The 13,950-nt window shown below is 37.6% G+C and overlaps 1 protein-coding gene across 4 annotated transcripts in view; it reads right to left on the bottom strand.

The window, feature by feature from the left end:
• carf (calcium responsive transcription factor) overlaps window positions 1–13,950 on the bottom strand; it is a 143,871-nt gene that overhangs the window by 114,166 nt on the left and 15,755 nt on the right. For 2 of the 4 annotated variants that reach the window (XM_069934427.1, XM_069934430.1), the window contains exons 2-3: window positions 790–853; window positions 179–362 (exon numbers count right to left, since the gene is read on the bottom strand). The gene's annotated coding sequence lies outside the window, so the exon portion shown is untranslated. The remainder of the gene's footprint in view (window positions 1–178; window positions 363–789; window positions 854–13,950) is intronic. The other 2 variants (XM_069934428.1, XM_069934431.1) reach the window with 1 other exon arrangement.

Raw genomic sequence — 13,950 nt, 5'->3', positions numbered from 1 at the left:
ATTTCAACGGTCGGTCTAATAGTTGCTCAAAACGGCAGCAACATCTAGTGTTATATTTTTCTGCATGTAGCCCAAAACCAAAAAGGTTCGCCCATCCCTGTATTATGTGATACAGTGCAATTTATTGTTAGAGACCGTGTACTAACAGGCCATATTCCACTTCATTTTTAAAATTCACCTTGGGTTTAAAAAGAGGCAAAAGGGTGCAGATGGTCCAGTGGCCATAGTTTGGCCACCCCGATGTAATAGTTCTCCAGGACCACTTCTGCTCAAGTCACATGACGTGGAATGAAGACCTTGGAAGATTGTTAAAATTAATTGATGACAGGCTATGTAACCTGAATCAAGTGTAAAAGAAAAATCTAGAATTGAAAGAGATATAGATTAGTCTGCATAAACATGAGGAACCATACACCTGAACAAAATATACAAGTTTTATATTCAGTCCTTCCTAAAAAAGGCTTCTGGAAAGTTCAAGATGGTGTAAAAGAAAAACGGTTGAATAGAAATTTATAATCTCAAATTTTTGTTCAAGCTTTTTTCATTCTGCAGTATGTATATGTTTATCAAAAATTAAAATAACTGGAGATGCTGGAAATCTAAAATATAGAAAATACTCAGATCGTCAAAGAGAAATACAGTTAGCATTTCAAGTCTTACAAATGGTGTCTGTCATGAAATGCATCTCTTTCCATATATGCAGCCTGACCAACTGAGTATTTCCAGCATTTTCTACCTTTCCTGCATATGTATAACTGTACCAAAGTAAATTCTCTTGTCTTTACTTACACTAAAATCCATCCACTATTTGTCTGTTCCTTTCAAAATCTTGAATCTTCTTTGTATTGGCTCACTGATAGGATTTAAAAAAAAATCACATTACATCAAGAAGTACCTCTCCTCAGTTACAAATCAAAATCATCTGTGCAAATATTTCCAACACTTTAACCAATATTCAGTTAGAAAATTCACTATTAATCCCATACATGAATAATGTCTGCATAGGTGTTGTTTCCAAACAAGATGATTGGAAAGTTTTATATCAAATTAATATTGCATTTGTTCTCAGATATGACTGCAAATGCTTTGGGTGGAGTTCAGAGTATGCTTTCAATCACGTCACACAGGTCATTTCTGAGGAGAGCACATGAGCAATTTAATGGAACTTATTTTCTCAATCATCTCTTAATCACAAAACATAATATTTGTCCATTTCCAAATACTTATAATTTTAAAATAAGATTATAATTTTATAGTCAGAACAATGCAAGAAAACAGGCCCTTCAGACTGCCATTTACACACTGACCTTCAACCTCTCATTTGCACTAATCCTTCATGAATCCCAATTTGTTTATTCTCCTCACATTTTCATCAACTCCCCAGATCATATCACTCGCCTATACCCTGAGGGCAATTTACAGCATATCTTTTGAAATGTGGGAGAAAACCAGAGCACCCAGAAGAAACCCACATGGTTACATGGGAATTGTGCAAATTCCACATCGAAGTGAACCTTGGACTCTAGAGCTGAGACTGCAGGACCTAGCTCTTTGTGAATAAGATAACACAATTCAGTGTGTGGTACAAATAAAATGTATTCTAAGTCATGGATGAAAAAGTAATTTTGGCATCTTCAGTTAAACAATCTGAAACTTGATCTCACTGCTTGATTTCTGTTTCCACTATATTTCAGTGATTAACTGCACAAAAAAAACCCCAGAATATCTGTATATTTGTACAAACTAATCAGAGTAAATAAAAGCAAAACACTGTGGATGTTGGAACCCTGAATGAAAGCAGGAAATGATGGAAACCAATCAGGTGGCTAACGATAAAGCAGAATTCACACTTTAAATACTTTTCATCAGATCATTCTTTGAAGGCTTCCATTTCCATGCTCAATGCTGCTCTTCTGAAAGCTGGTTCTTAATATTCTGAAGACTCACAATTAACATAACATCAACTTCAATAACCAATTACCAACATAATAACAACCTCACAAATATTGTTTTCCTGAAAGTGAATAAATGCAGTGTTGTCTTTATTATTAAACATTTTTTACATCTGTATCATGTGTTTTTTTCACAAATGGATGAATACTATATTCAAACACTTTATGGGAAACCTTTCTGCACTTAAATGGTTCTATTGCTATTCTAGCATTCGAAAATGTACTGCTTAATTTTTTTTTAGAATTAGGAAACGATTGTTATAGGATCTATTGAGAATGTGGTCACATAGAACTTGGACACTGGTTTATGAAAATGCAAGGTTCAGCAAGCATCTTGGAAGACAAATGTATTACCCTTTAATACAAAGGAGTTGGAGAAAATACAATCTTGCTCCAATTATGCAAGGTATTGGTGAGGCTACAGCATTTTGGTGTCTGTATCTTGTGGATATATTTGCAGTTAGTGCAGCCTATCCTAGACATTGGATTTGCCAACAATAGATTAATCATCCTGAAATCTTAGAAAAATGGGAGATTGTGTAATTGAGCTATATAAACGTGAGAGGAATTAGCATCGCAGCAAGAGACTCTGCCCTCAGCCTGGATGGGTTTATTTTAGGATCTATTGTCACACGGGGGTGATGGAGTAGTGGCCAGTAGGGTAAAACCAGCCCTCTCCAGAAAAGAAGAAAAAAAGTTAAGAAAAGACAAAGTTCAATAAATACAAAATATTTATAAAATGAAAGCCTTCATTAGAGGGCAGATAAGTTATGTAACTAAGATGAAAAAGGACTACAATCGGGAAATAGAACAGTTGGAAAGGGAGATAGTAAGTACAGAAAAGGAATTAGTAAAAAGGGATGATATAACAGAAAAGAGAGAATTGGCAGACAAAAAAATAAAATATTTGTAAAACAATACAAACATACAAGTTGGAGAAGAACATAGTGAAAATAAAGCAAAAGTATTATGAACTAGGAGAAAAAACATAAAATATTAGCCTGGCAACTTAAAACAGAACAAGCTAAAAGAACTGTATTGGCATCAAGGAAAAAGGACAAACAAATTACATATAATCCAATGGAGATTAATGAGAACTTTAAAGAATTTTATGAACAATTATACCAAACTGAGAAGGAGGGGAAAGATGATAAAATAGAAGAGTTTTTAGCTAAAATTGAACTGCTGAAATTGCAAGAAGAGGAAAAAAACAAACTAATAAAACCATTTGAAATAGAGGAAGTACAGGTTATATTAAAAAAGCTGCTGAACAATAAAATGCCTGGAGAGGATGAATTCTATAAAACATTTAGAGTTATTAATTCCTCCTCTCCTGGAAGTAATGAACCAGATAGAAGAAACACAAAACTTGCCAGATTCATGTAAAAGAGCAATAATTAACAGTAATACCAAAGACGGGGAAGGATCCACTAACACCAGCATCATATAGACCAATATCTCTACTTAATTCAGATTTTAAAATAATAGTGAAATTATTAGCATGCAGATTGCTGATTGTGTACCAAAAATAGTAAAACAAGATCAAACTGGATTTATTAAGAAAAGACGAACAGCAGATAATGTCTGTAAACTTATTAATCTAATTCATGCAGTTCAAGGAAATAAGAAGCCAAAAGTGGCTGTTGCTTTAAACACATAAAAAGCCTTTGACAGAGTAGAATGGAATTATTTATTTAAAGTATTACAGAGGTTCAATCTACCAGAAAAATATATTAATTGGATTAAAGCATTATATAATGGACCATTGGCGAAGATGACAGTAAATAGATATGTATTGAACCAATTTAAATTAAGTAGGTCAACGAGACAGGGATGTCGATTATCCCCCTCACTGTTCACTTTAGCAATAGAACCATTGGCAGAACTGATAAGAACAGAAAATAAAAGAGATAAAGATAAAGGAGGAGTATAAAATCAGTTTATTTGCAGATGATATCATAGTATACTTAACAGAACCAGAAATATCAATAAAAGAATTACATAAGAAATTGAAGGAGTATGGAGAAATATTGGGGTACAAGATCAACGCAAATAAAAGTGAAATGATGCCAACGAGTAACGCGGATTATACAGAATTTAAAAAAGAATCACCATTTAAATGCCAAACACAAGCAATCCAATACCTAGGTATTAGGTTAGATAATAACTTAAGCCACCTGTACAAACTAAATTATCAGCCACTAATAAAGAAATTGCAGGAAGACTTAGAACATTCGAAAGAATTACCACAAACGTTGTTAGGGAGGGTAAATTGCATTAAAATGAATGTCTTCCCAAGGATACAATGCTTATTTCAATTCCCTTAACAGAGAAATTATTTCATGTACTAAAGAGAATAATAAGGAAATTCATATGGAAAGGGGGAAACAGAGGATAGCGTTAGATAAAGTAACAGAGAGGTACAACCAAGGTGGTTTGCAGTTACCAAACTTTAAAAATTATTATAGAGCAGCACAATTAAGGTATCTATCAGATTTTTATCAGACAAGGGAAAAACCAGATTGGACCAAGATAGAGCTAGATAAAATAGGGGAGAAGGTACTAGAAAATGTACTTTATAAGTGGGATGAAAAGTTGGTGCAATATAAAAGCTCACCAGTACTGCCTCATTTACTCAAGAAGATCCACTTAGAAAGGAAAACAAAACAAATTACCAAATACCAAAATTACTATTGATGCAAAATCCGCTAATCCCCTTTACAATAGATCACCTTTCCTTTAGAGAATAGGAGAGAAAAGGAATCAAAAGAATAGAAAATTGTTTTTTGGGAAATAATTTATTAACATTTGAACAGTTGAAGTACAAATATGGAATAATTCATGGTACAATGTTTGCATATCATCAATTGAAATCTTATTTAAAGGATAAATTGGGAAACAGACTGAGATTACCAGAAGGAAGCAGCTTTGAATATGTGATTACAGACACAATGATAATTAAAAGATTTATAACGAACATGTACATTAAGCTGCAAGATAAGGAAAATGATGAAATAAGCTATAAACCCAAACAAATGTGGGAAAAGGATTTAAACATAAAGATAACATAGGACCCTTGGAGGATGAGAACGCAAAACTGGTAGCAAAAAATGAGGAAATGGCCGAGGCATTGAACAAATATTTTGTGTCAGTCTTCACGGTGTAAGACACATCCAGCATGCCCAAGTGCGGAGTTAAGGATGCGAATGTTGGGGAGGGCCTTGATAAAATAGTTGTTACAAAGGAAGTAGTGATGGATAAACTAATGGGACTAAAGCTAGACAAATCACCTGGTCCTGATGATATGCATCCAAGGGTTCTGAAGGAAATGGCAGAAGTTATAGTTGATGCATTGGTGGTCATATACCAAAATTCCTTGGATTCTGGGCAGGTCCCGACAGACTGGAAGACAACAAATGTCACGCCACTTTTTAAGAAGGGATGTAGGCAGAAGACTGGAAATTATCGGCCAATTAGCTTGACGTCTGTAAATGCTTAAAGATGAAATAGTGAAACTTTTGGAATGTAAGGGTTCAATCAGGCAGACGCAGCATGGTTTTAGAAAGGGAAGATCTTGTTTAACAAACTTGTTAGGATTCTTTGAGGATATAATAGGTGCGGTGGATAGAGGGGAACAGGTTGATGTTGTATATTTGGATTTCCAGAAAGCATTTGATAAGGTGCCGCACAAGAGATTTATCAGTAAGTTACAGGAAAGTGGAAGTATATTGGCATGGATCGAAAATTGGTTGTCTGACAGGAGACAGAGAGTCGGGATAAGTTGGAGTTTTTCAGGTTGGCAGAGAGTGGTAAGTGGGGTGCCGCAGGGGTCGGTGCTATGCTCAAAAACTGTTCATTATTTACATTGAGGGGACAAAATGTGGTGTAGCCAAGTTTGCGGATTACACCAAATTGAGTGGAAGAGCAAATTGTAATGAGGATGTGGACAGTCTGCAGAGGGATATAGTTAAGCTGAATGAGTGGGAAAAGGTCTGGCAGATGGAGTACCATGTTAGTAAGTGTGAAGTTATCCACTTTGGCAAGAAAAATAAGAGCTGAATATTATTTAAATGGTGAAAAACTACAGCATGCTGTTGTGCAGAGGGACTTGGGGGTGCTTGTGCACGAATTGCAAAAAGTTAGTTTTCAGGTGCAGCAGGTTATTAAGAAGGCAAATGGAATGTTGGCCTTCATCGCTAGAGGAATTTAATTCAGGAGTAGGGAGGTAATTTTGCAACTGTACAAGGTACTGGTGAGACCGCACCTAGAGTTCTGTGTCCAGTTCTGGTCTCCATATTTGAGGAAGGATATACTGGCTTTGGAGACTGTCCAGAGGAGGTTTACTAGGTTGATCCTGGAATGAAGGGGTTGACTTATGATGAAAGATTAAATCGTCTAGGATTGTATTCACTCGAGTTCAGAAGAATGAGAGGAGATCTTATAGAAACATATAGGATTATGAAGGGCATGGATAGGATAGATGTAGGAAGGTTTTTTGAGCTGGCCGGGGAAACTAAAACGAGAGGACACAGTCTCAAGATTCGGGGGAGTAGATTTAGGACAGAGATGAGGAAAAATAGTTTTTCCCAGAGAGTAGTGAATGTTTGGAATTCTCTATCCAGGGAAGTGGTTGAGACTGCTTCATTAAACATATTTAAAATTCGGTTAGATAAATTCGGTTAGATTCGGTTAGATGGGCCATTTTTGGTCTACTCCTGTTCCTACTTCCTATGTTCCTATAAAAAATGAAACAGGGGAAAAGTTAAGTTCTGGAACTATGAAGAATATAATAACCACAAGGTTACACATGATACAGTATAATTGGTTACACAGTTACATATCATGCCCCAAAAGTTTTTAAAAAATGGGATCCAACATTATCAGATAGATGTTTTCACTGTAAGAAGGAAACGGGAACAACAGTACATGCAATTTGGGCATGTGAGAAAGTGAAAATGTTTTGGGAAGATCTAAATCAGATATTAAATAAAATGACAAAAAATAAATACCAAAAATTCCAGAGATCTTTCTTCTAAGTAATATAAGTAGTAAGGAATTAGGCCTCAAATTGGATAAAGCGCAAAAACGATTTATTATGATAGCCTTAGCAGTAGCAAAAAAAAATGTATAATGTCAACTTGGAAAATGGAAGAAAGCCTGAGAATACAGCAATGGTACATGGAAATGAATAAATATATTCCATTAAAAAAAATAACATATAATTTAAAAAATAAAGTCATATTAGTTGAACAAATTTGGGAACCATACATGGAACATAACAGAGAGGGCTTGCCTTGGACCTCCACCCCCTAAAATGATAAGAAGACAAAACGACTTGATCCAGTGTGTAAAAGTAGATGACACATTTTTCTTGCTTATTTTTCATTGTGTGATGACATTGTTTAATGGTTCTATTGTATTGTGTAGGTTGAATATTGGTTGGTTTTGGAGGGGGGTGGGAAGGGGAGAGGGAAGGTAGGGGGGAAAAATAGGGGAGAAAATGCCACTGTGTATGTTTAATGAGAAACGTTTGTATATGTTTTGGTTGATATGGTTCACAGCGTGAAAAATAAAAAATTATTTTAAAAAAGTCTGGGTGATTTTTTTCTCCAGAAGGATGTACATCTTCTCAAGTCTCTACCCTGGAGGGTTACAATTCCTCTGACTAAACATTCACGGCTGAGGATCAAAACATTTTTGGATATAAATGAAATCAAGGAATTTCTTGATTAGTATTGTTTGTAGGTTCAACTAAGTTATGGTATTTCTTGATCTAAGGTAAGGAAGGGGATAAATTGTAAAGATCCTATCAAAAAGTCACTCCTACAACGTGGTGTAATTGCAGATGAGGACCAGGACCAACCTTACTTGGGCTTGCTTTCAATGACTGAACAGGTGGCAACACATACAGATGAAAAATAACCACAAAGAAGTCAGTGAGTGACACTGACTTCTAGTACTGCTGAATGAAATATTAATCATGTTTCTCTCCTTTCTAGGTGCTAATTTGTTGATCAGTGAGCATTTTCTACTCAAAACATCCATTCATGTGATAAAACATTCAAAAGAATGTTATACAAACATAGGGAGAGAACAGGAAGTTGCACTGACATTACACCATGTATATTATCTCATGCATTCATTCATTCCCATCTGGCTGTAAAGCAGTACAAAAATCTTAAAATTGCATTTTTAAAAGGAACTGGTTCCCCCTCTCCATTCCTTACCACTATTCTGTCTAATACTTTGCTTGTAATAAACTGTAATGTTTCCTAGCAAAAACAGTGATTTGAAAAGTAGAGGATAGTACACTTTTGACTTCTATTGATTGGAAGTCCTTCGCGTATGTGAAGCACTGTAAAATGCTCTGCACCATAAATTTATGTGAATCAAGAAGCAGAATTAGGAGAAATGCCATACTGGAACTTAGAAAGTGAATAATTGGGTAAAAGAATATTATTTCTTTAAAAGGCATGCAAAGCAAGTATACATGCATAAATAACATTTTTATAGAAGCCTAGTAATTTGCTACATCAAGGTCAAATCCTCATCAACCTCATTTTATTTTTTTGATGTCCATGTTCCATTCTGGTATTGATCTTGACCACAAAATCCCAAGTTGTTTGTAATAACACAAAGAAAATAGTTTCTTGGTGGAGGTAAACTATCTACTTGTTTTTCTCCTTGTCTTATAAGAGACCGGCTTCACAATCTTTCCAAGAAGGACAATGGAAACACATTTGGGCAAAAAGGCAGGCACAGGTCAAGAATTAAACACGAAAAACTGCAGACACCATGATTGAAGTAAACACACAAAGTTGGAGAAACTCAGCAGGTCAAACAGTGTTCTTTAGATAGCAAATGTTTTGGGCTTGAGTGATTCATCAGGATGAGTAAAACGTAGGCAGGAACCTGAACAAAATGGAGGGGGAGAAGGAGCACAGTCCCACAGGCATGAGGTAATAGGTGGACAAGGGAGGGAGGGCACACCAGCCAACGGGAGGGTGGGGGAATGGCTCTGTGAATGGAGAGGGAAAGGGTGGAAAGTTGGAGGAAAGAAGAGAGGGATAGGAAAGAGAGGGAGGACAAGGAGTGGGCTAGCAGAAACCAGAGAAGTCGATATTAATGCCATCTGGTTGGAGAGTCCCCAGGCAGAATATTTGGGGTTGACTCTCCAATTTACAGGTGGCCTTGGTTTGACAGTGGGGCACAGAATTGAAATGGGCACAGGCCAATTTTAATGTCTTCATGCCACAATATTCATGCCATTGATACTACATCTACAAGATTAGCACACAGCCACTGACCTCTTCCCAGATGCAGAACAATGGCATGCCACAGGATGAAGACTGACTAGAACATTTTATGTGCACCCTGACAATCAAGCATTCTTCGTTAATCACACCCTTTCTTTCTCCTGCATAGTCATCAACTCTTGTCAGACTACTCACAAAAATAATTCACTGAGAAGGCATGCACAAATAGAAATATTTATAATAGCTCACGAAAATCAGGGAGTCTTTTCCAAGAAAAAAAAACTTTATAACATTTTCAACAGCTTACACGTAGGTTTTTTTTTAAAAAAACTTTAAATCAAGGTAGACTCGTTTTCATTGCATGGGTTTCTGAGACCCACAAATGACAAATTTGATGACACAAAATTTGCTTTACACACGGAGACACATACTGACAGAATACCAAAATATTGATAAAATACAGCACAGCTTCACATCTCAGCCCCATATAATCTGTGGAAAGGGGGATGGAAATTAAAATGTATAAAGTTATCAAAAGCTCTTCGCATGTACTAGTAAATATGCTGACTTCTCAGCTACAAAATATCAAATATTTGCATAGATGAAAACATAGGGATATCATGCATGCGCAAAAAAAGGACACATATTTAACAGGTTTACAGTTTTAAATTGTCTTTAATTGAGTGTGGTTCCTAGGTACTACATTTAGTTTTAATCAGGTTTCAAAATTTGATGTTGAAGCACTTGAAAAAAATCTATTATAAATTTCTACATTTGTTTTTTAGTGGTCCAATAAACCAACACCAAACAACCTATGAAATTTATGATACTTAGGGCTCTGTCTCTTCAAGGGCGGCACGGTTGGCCGAGCGGTTAGCACAGCGCCTTTACAGCGCCAGCGATGAGGACAGGGGCTCGAATCCCATGCTGTCTATAATGAGTTTGTACATTCTCCCCATGTCTGTGTGGGTTTTCCCAGAGTCTCTGGTTTCCTCCCACCATTCAAAACGTATCGAGTGTATAGATTAATTGGGTATAAATTGGACGGCACGGGCTCGTGGGCCAAAATGGCCTGTGACCGTGCTGTATGTGTAAATTTAAAATTTATAAATTCAGAGCTAGCCATAAATGTATAACCCTAATACTTGTACATGTGCTCCAAATTTTGAACTGCTGATCTAAGCCATCATATTCTGGAGAGTGGATACAAGGCAGGTCAACAATGAAAAATTTGAAACTTAATTCAAATCCATATCAACAACTTATTGTAGTTACTTTTAATAAGTAAAAATTCCAAGTTTTAAGATACCAGACAATATTAATTTCACACATTACAACAGCATACTTTTAAGTCTATGTAAACATCAAATAACTTGCATTAATTGATTTTAACAGTAATGGTCTACAATCAAAAATACAACATGAAATATCTCCAATGAAACACCTCTTCTTGTTATTTTCCTGTGCGCTGACTGATACAAACTAATACAACTAAGAGCCATTTTCATATTTATATTCAAAGGAACAAAACCAAAAAGAAAATTGAATGCAACTACCACTTGTGAATAAAACATTTTTGAAAACCCTCCTACCAGAGGATTTTTAAATCAGCATCAAAATAATTCAATTAATTTACTTCTAAGGTCAAAATTAGTCAAACATTTACATGCAAGCTTCCAAAATAAATGGTGAATGGAGTTTTAAAAAACAGAAACACACCCACTGGAAATAATTTAAATTTTAGCCTTAAGTGACAACATGTGAATTCCAAAGGGGTTCACATTTTTGAAAACTGGTAACAAATACTTTGGTTTCAATCTTTCATTGCTGCAGTCGGAGGTTCCTACCTGCTTCAAAAGGGAATCAATCATACCTGTGCACAAGACCAGTGAGCAGGCTTAATGACTATTGCCCAGTAGCACTCACATCTACCGCGATTATCTTCTTCTTCTTTGCCTTGGCTTCGCGGATGAAGATTTATGGAGGGGTATGTCCACGTCTGCTGCAGGCTTGTTGGTGACTGACAAGTCCGATGCGGGACAGGCAGGCACGGTTGCTGCGGTTGCAAGGGAAAATTGGTGGGTTGGGGTTGGGTGTTGGGTTTTTCCTCCTTTGTCTTTTGTCAGTGAGGTGGGCTCTGCGGTCTTCTTCAAAGGAGGTTGCTGCCCGCTGAACTGTGAGGCGCAAGATGCACGGTTGGAGGCGAGATCAGCCCACTGGCAGTGGTCAATGTGGCAGGCACCAAGAGATTTCTTTAAGCAGTCCTTGTACCTCTTCTTTGGTGCACCCCTGTCTCGGTGGCCAGTGGAGAGCTCGCCATAGAACACGAACTTGGAAAGGCGATGGTCCTTCATTCTGGAGACGTGACCCACCCAGCGCAGTTGGGTCTTCAGCAGCATGGATTCAATGCTTGCGGACTCTGCCAGCTCGAGTACTATATGCTTTGAGTATATGGTTATCCCCAGAATTAACTCATACCCAAGTAAATACCTGGACACACTGCAATTTGCCTGCTGTCACAATAGCTGAACAACATCTCCTGTTCTCCACTCAGCTCTGCATTACCAAGAAAAGAGCAACGCATATATTAAGCTACTACTCATCGACTACAGCTCAACTTTCAATACCATCACACCCTCATTGCTAGCCAATAAGCTGCAAAAACTGGGCGTCTGCACTCCCCTCTGCAACTGGATCCTTAACTTCCTCATTGGAAGACCAGTCATTATGAATGAGAAACAACTTCTTCTCACTGACAATCAACACAGGCACATGCTTAGCCCACTGCTCTACACACTCTAGCCCATGATTGTGTGACTGGGAACAATTCAAATGTCATCTAAAAATTACTGATGACACCACTGTCATCAGCAGAATCACAGACGACAATAAGGAATTGCACAGGAGATAGATTAGCTGGTTGAATTGTGTCACAAAAACCTTGTACTCAATGTTAGTAAAGCTAAGGAACTGATTGTGGACTTCAGGAGGGGGAAATCAAAACACAAGCCAGTCCTCATCGAGTGGTCAGAAACAGAAAGGGTTAAGAACATCTCTGAAGATCTCTCCTGGGGCTTTCCACGTCGATGCAATCATGAAGAAGACTCGCCAGTGGCGGTAAAGTGCGAAGTCTGAGGAGATTCATTATATCACAAACATCCGTGCAAATTTCTACAGGTCTACCTTAGAGAGCACTCATTTTCTGGTACGGAGGACAGCTCGACCAGCGCCATAATGGGCATCACTCTTCACTCTATCAAGGACGTCTACAAGAGTTATGTTTTAAGAAAGCAGCACTATCCTCATGGACCCTCATCACCCATGTCATGCCCTCTTTTCACTGCGACCATTGGGAAGGAGGAACAATATCTTGAAGATGAACATCCAGCAGCAGAAGGTTAGCTTCTTTCCCCCTGCCACCAGATTTCTGAATGAACAATGAAACACAGACACTACCACACTCTCTTCTCTTGCACTAATTTATATTTTTAATGATGTATATCGTAGTAATATTTGCGGCTGCAAAACAAGGAATTTTGTGACATGTTCATCACAGTAATTTCTGATTCGGATGGGGTTTATCAAGATGAAAGGAAATCAGAAAGTCATCCCACAAATTTTAAGATCTTAATTTACAATTTCCTACCTTGTTTTTAAAAGATCCGCACACAAACAAACCCATGACTTTCAATCAAGGGAGCCAACATTTTACACTCTGATTTAAGTGGCAAAATGTCACTCTTTAAAAAAAACTCATTGTAACTAAAGTTTGATTCCTCCCGCCCCTTTTTTTATGCACTACAATGAATCAATTCATCGTGGTGCACCAATGTACCAGTTCAGCTACCACAACCTGGAATATATGGCAATCAAATGTCTTCCATTCGATCTGCCAAGGGAGTTCTCTGCCACTATCTTGCTGTGTTTATTCCACCCCAGGCTAACAACAGGCTGGCACAGGAGGGGCTGGGCACTATAAACACAGCACACCCTGATGTAGGGGACTTCAACCAAGGAAGCCTGAAGAAGTCTGACAAACTATCACTAGCAGATTACGTGCACAACCAGAAGAGCCAACACACTTGACCACTGCTACACCATCATCAACAACACCGACCTAGTCATACCGTATCTGCTCTTTGGCAACTGATTACCTTTACTCCTGGTGTACAAGCAGAGACTGAGCACTACAGCACCAATGGTGAAGACAGTGAAAGGATAGCCGAGGGAGGTGGAGGAACACCTGCAGTACTAATTTAAATTGGTGGACTGAACTATATTCAAGAACTCATCTTCAAACTTGAATGAATATGCCACCACTGTCACTGTCTTCATCAGAATGTGTGTGGATGAGTGTGTGCCCACGTGCATATACCATGAGTACCCCAACCAAAAGATGTGGATGAATCAAAAGATTTGGAACCTGGGTCAATGGTGTCTAAGAACAGTAATCCAGATCTCTAGAGGAAGTCCAGGTACGATCTATGGAAGGCTATCTTACCCAAACTCAAAGGAAGCTAGAAAAAGTCATATACAGGGTTTGGAGGCCATTACATCCTACAAGCCGAAGCCTAACATAAATGGCTGTGATGCTTGACTACTTGATGAGCTGAACACCTTTTCTGCTCACTTTGAAAAGAATTCAACGGTACTCATGAGAATCTCTACTGACGACCCTGTGATATCGGTCTGAGAGGCCAACATCTTTCAAGTGGGTGAACCCTTACAAAGCATCGGACCCT

The sequence above is a fragment of the Narcine bancroftii genome, chromosome 4 (genome assembly GCF_036971445.1).
Source record: "Narcine bancroftii isolate sNarBan1 chromosome 4, sNarBan1.hap1, whole genome shotgun sequence".
NCBI classification, from domain to species: Eukaryota; Metazoa; Chordata; class Chondrichthyes; order Torpediniformes; family Narcinidae; genus Narcine; species Narcine bancroftii.
The sequence above is the reverse complement of the archived record's forward strand: the minus strand, read 5'-3'. Positions and strand labels throughout refer to the sequence as shown.